Below are 6,184 nucleotides of genomic sequence, written 5' to 3' on the forward strand. Positions count from 1 at the left end.
GAATTTCTTCTAAGGCAACCAACCAGTATTTCTATATGCTGGATCATCAGCATCTAATGCATGAGTCTTCCGGGTTTTAGCTTGGGTGGAGAGGGGTTTGAGGTCCAATTATAAGAGTATATGTTGGGGCCCTAGCATGTTCTATGAAAAAGCAATAGCCAATTCCTTATCTTTGCTACTCATCATTCGTATATATAATGTACAATCATAGACATGAGAAAAAGTTCAAAAGTTCAAAATTATTATTATTTTTTTTATTATTTTTTTTTCTTTTACATTGATATCCTTGTGTCAGTAAACATCGTAATTTGTTTAATTTGTATTCTCTGTTAATTGGACATGAATCGGTAGATTGTTAGCCAGGGCACCAGCCATCCGTTGAGATACTACCGCTAGAGAGTTATTGGGTCCTTTGACCGGTCAGAGAGTACTACATTGGATCCTTCTCTCTTGTCCTTTTCCCTTTGCCTTCACATACAGCGAATAGTCTAGCCTATTGATTTCATATTCTCCTCTGTTTTCATACACTTAACAACATTGAGATTACCAAACAAATAATTTTTGTTCAAGGCGTCAGCTACTGCACTGTAATTGTTCAATGGCTACTTTCCTCTTGATAAGGTTAGAAGAAGCAGCTCTTCTAGGAGAAGGATACTCAAAAATCAAACCATTGTTTTCTAGTCTTGGATAGTGCCATAGTCTTTGCACCATGGTTTTCCACTGTCTTTGGACAGAGTTCTCTTGCTTAAGGGTACACTTGGACACATTATCTTATACCATTTCTCTTCCTCTTATTTTTTTTTTATTTCTATAGTTTATATATGAAATGATTATTCTAATGTTGTTACTGTTCTTGATATATATTGTCTTAGTTGTTTATCACTTCTCTTGTAGTTTATCTATTTCCTTATTTCCTTTCCTCACTGGGCTATTTTCCCTGTTGGAGTCATTGAGATTATGGCATACTGCTTTTCCCACTAGGGTTGTAGCTTGGCAAGTAATAATAATAGTATGGGAACTGCAGAACTGTAGGGAAAAGCTAATGAGTATGCCTAGATATAGCCTATATTTCATTTTACTATACGCCCTTTCCCCTATAGACATGGTGGCACCAGACAGGTTTAAAGATCTGAAGGCCACTCATGAATGGCAGGGACAAGGGTCAGTGACATTGCCCTAGCATGCAAGACAGTGCCCTAGAGACTGACCATACGAACATATGATCAACACCAAAGCCCATCTCTACCCAAGATAGGAACAAGGAGGGCCAGGCAATGGCTGCTGATGACTCCCATCCTTACCTCACAAAAATGGTGAGGTCGTAGCGACCAAAGAAACTAACGAGGTTGAGCGGAACTCGAATCCCATACTGGCGATTACCAATCAGGAACGTTACCTCATCGGCCACCAGTAAGTGTCTTGAAGGGAGGTCAATAGCTCTGTACCCTTCAGTTGATTTAAGCTGACCACAGATCCCATTTAAAACTTGGTCAAGTGATGGGCAACGGTTCAGATATTAGAACGTTGATCCTGCCATTATAAGTCGAGTGTTCTATCCCCTTTTTTATTCCCTCATTCTTATTCAGAACTTGTAATATGGTCCCAAATCTCATCTCCTTTCAATCTCCTTCATATAAGTTTGTTATAGTCGATTATCAGAAGCATAAGTCACTGCTTAGGTAAGACGGCCTTGCATTGAACGGGTTCATCTTTTGCAACTGAAGTGAAGATATTACCGATCAAAACATGATGCCCATTTTTTGTTAACCTTGCTCTATTCTCTCCCATTGAAGGTGGTAGTGCTTCCTAGGCCTTAAAAGTTCAGTAAAGAAAGAAAAGTTACTTGTCGAATAAGGATATATATATATATATATATATATATACATATATGCTGTATATATATACATATATATATATATATATATATATATATATATATATATATATATATATATATATATATATATATATATATATATATATATATGCTGTATATATATATATATATATATATATATATATATATATACATACATAACACACACACACACACACACACACACACATATATATATATATATATATATATATATATATATATATATATATATATTTATATATATATATATATAAGTGTATATATATACGTATATATATATGTATATATATATATATATATATAAGTGTATATATATACGTATATATATGTATATATATATATATATATATATATATATATATATATATATGTGTGTGTGTGTGTGTGTGTGTGTGTGTGTAAAACACTAATACACTAATAACTTGAACAGATCGAGTCAAATATTCTTAAGGAATAACATACATACAGCGGAGATTATATATGAGGTGCTTCAACACTGGCATAGATTGGTACATAATTATGATTTTATAGGGGAAGGAATAGAGTTAGATAAGTGTGTGGATAAAGCCATAGCAAATGTGACTATCATCATCATCTATTAGCGTGCCTTTTTCCCATTCGTATGTGGTATGTATACAAATTAGAGACACATATTCAATAAAGCCTTTCAATGAAAATTAAGAGAAGTACGATTGTTTGAACAGTAAAAAAAACCACAATAACTGGAAAGCAGAAAAAAGGCAGTATTGCAATATGAATATATTGGAAACTCGTGTTGATAAGATTGGGGCGAGATTGGTGAAGATATCAAGTGAAATAATTGTAAGTCAACCTAGTTTGAAACTGGAAGCTGTGATATTGTATAAATACGTAGTGAGAGAGAGAGAGAGAGAGAGAGAGAGAGAGAGAGAGAGAGAGAGAGAGAGAGAGAGATGTATTGGCAAGAAAAGCGAAAAGCGAGGGGAATGGTTGGCGACCCTTTATGGGAGTAATGAGAGACATAAAAATTGAAGATTTCATTAAATCGCCGAGTCTGACAACAATAACACCTCCTAAAATATGAGCCAAATCTGCGTCCAAAAATATGCGTGAACATGAATATGAATTTTAGAGAACCTTGAATGTAGAACACAACTACTTCCATTGCCAAGGAAATTCTTAGACACCATGGTTGAATGCAGGATACAAACTCACGACCTGATATGATTATTACACAATAGTAAAAAGATCGAGTTGAGTTCCTCGATCCTAAGTAAAATAAAAGATATGAAAAGTTTTGACAGCGAAGGTGATTTCTCTTACTCAAACTCATCTAAATACAGTACAAATATGCAAAACTATAAGAAAAATCAGTCACACTGGAAAACCTTTTGTCCATGAGAAAACGCACTTTGAAACTAGAGATATTAACCATTTGTTAATTGCATCGATACTAATCCCAGAATGAAACAAGGAAGGTAGAGCGCAAAATATTGGCTGAAAAGGTATAATAATTTAAGGACCCAATAGGTAATCAATAGATTATTAAGAATTAAAGAGAGAGAGAGAGAGAGAGAGAGAGAGAGAGAGAGAGAGAGAGAGAGAGAGAGAGAGAGAGAGAGATTTAGGTGCCAACATTTTTTCATACCCAGAAAAGTATAATGAAATAATCCAAACAGTTTGCTTTGTAATGTAGACACATGGGAAGCCGAATATAGAATAATCAAACTGTACTGCACTGGCAGCTATAATGCAATTCTTACAGGTTTATTTTCCAACCTACGACGAAATCCTTTACACACTATATACCTCAAAATATGGTGACATTCAAAGTACATAGTCTCAATCTGAAAACACCTAGTCGGCTCTCAAGAGTAAGATTTTTTTTTTTTTTCAGCAATAAATGTACTGAGAGTCAGAAATGTAGAAGCATTTGTAAATCAAGAATAGAAAATTAGAGTCACTTCAAATATTCGAATTCTAACATATTCCTGCAAAGCGAGAAATAAACCCATTCACATACAGCATCACAGTTATTAGCTTACATATGCCACTAATCACTAGCATTGAGTAACACGAGTGAAGTCCTTCTGTTTGGTCATAAACTGATTTATTCCAATTTTCTTTACAAACAAAATTCATGTAATACTTCACTCTTCACAACAATAAAAGAATAATACATGATGAAGATGAATGATAGACGTTTTGGGATGACCAAAACATTTTGCGTACATATTAATAAAAAGATTATTACATGGGATTTAAGAATCTATATTAGTAGAAACAGTTGAAATACCATAAAATAATTTCTTTGTATAAACAATTTCACAAATTTTGATAAAATGCATTCGGTGACAAAACCGATTTTTAAATACATCATTCGAAATCAAATCTACAATTCAAGAAGCATTAACTCGTTAAACAATGACTTTTTATTTCAACTCCATAAAGATAAATCATATTTTCCATACTACAAAGTATTTGACTTGAGCAAGGTCTAACTTGAAAAATGAAATAACTTATAACGGGGCCCTTTTAATAGGTAAAAAGCATCATGCCTTTTAACGTCGGTCTCCACGGTGATAACCCAGATGACTACCTTCTAATTCAATCGAATTGCAAAATTCCTCTTTATACGGTAAAATTACCATCCTAGATTTTATGCATGGCAGAGAGAGAGAGAGAGAGAGAGAGAGAGAGAGAGAGAGAGAGAGAGAGAGAGAGAGAGAGAGAGAGAGAGTATGGGTGTGTAAGTGATGTTTAAAGTTAATCTTGAAGCCGGACCACCCAGCGTCTCCCTTCAGAAATCAGCGATCGATATATCTTTACATCTTTATGTCTACTTGCTTAGTCAAGCGGCCCGTGTAAGGGCCACTTAACATCTACATCTGGCTTTATCTACAAGTGAATTCCGATATAAAACAGAAAAAAAGTCGCACCTCTTTCTAATGGCAAATATCTAACTTCAGAAAAAAAAAATAAGGCAAAACAAGTCGGAAAAAAATGATAATACTTCTCCAAAATTATCTAAAATAAAACAATATCACTACAAAAGTTTTAATTTACTTTACATACTGTAAGATATAATTTAATAAAAAAGTAAGATATCATTTGGCCGTCAATAGCCTTGAGCGCTAATTATCAGTCATTGATGCATTTAGATGCCCTCATTGACAAACTATGACGTACCCAAATACCCAACCACCGTAAATATCCCGATATATCGAACTAAAAACAACCTTGCCGTCTTATACACATCATCGCAGGGAACGGTCCCGCCAAAACACCACCTTCTTCTCTCCTACTTCCCTTCCTCGTATGGGGACCCTTTTACCAAATGCGTCGACGACCCCTTAATGAGAAAAACGATAAAAATGATCAAGGTGGCCTTAAGGGAGAAGGGAAAGAGAGAAAGGGGAAAGAGGGGTAAGAAATCAGGTAGGGTGGGAGGAATAAGGAAGGGGAGGTAGAAGGAAGGAAGAGGGTCCTTGCACATCTGTGGTAAGTCATCATACATGGGAGCCTAATATGAAAGCGTGGATGTATGTAAATGTATGATGTGTGGCAACACTTTTCCTTTTGCAACATTCGAAGCCAACGTCATTTGCGACAGCTGCTGTTGCTAGATACCGCATTCTTCTTCTCTTCTATATTTAGTCCATATCGTGTTTCTCTTCCTTTAGGATCCTCAAGAAGAAAAAAAAAAAAAATAACTCGGAAGGAAACTGAATGTCAAAGATTGCAGAAAAGTCTCATCTCGTCCAAATTAACCGCAATTTACATAAAATGATTTGTGTAACAAAAAGATACGACAATTTGGAAAACTGGAGAAGTATTTAAATACTTCGCAAATTATTCTAATTTTTATGTTTTCGTAAATACCATAGGAGTCTTCAGTTTGTATGTAAATTTCTCATAGATATAAATTTCATTCTATACCGGACATGAAGGTAATGAAAATACGAAAGGTTTAAGGACTCATGAGGGTTCACTCAAAGAGAGTTCTGAAGGGTTCAAGCTCAAACATCATACCCTGAAGGTTAACGGCTTCTATTGTACTATAAAACTATAGAAGACCACTTGCCATAAACCAAAAACCGCAGATTCTAGCGAGTACGTAAATAATAATGATAAAAATAATAATAATAATAATAATAATAATAATAATAATAATAATAATAATAATAATAATAATAATAACCAGAGGTGTAGAAAGAAAATTTTAGTGTTCTCTTTGATGCGTAATTCTTCACCCTTGCAAGGCTGCGTGATTGATATGATCTCATTTCTATTTTAAATAAGATCAAGATTGCTCTTTTTTTGTAC

Source organism: Palaemon carinicauda, chromosome 6, assembly GCF_036898095.1.
Source record: "Palaemon carinicauda isolate YSFRI2023 chromosome 6, ASM3689809v2, whole genome shotgun sequence".
NCBI lineage: Eukaryota > Metazoa > Arthropoda > Malacostraca > Decapoda > Palaemonidae > Palaemon > Palaemon carinicauda.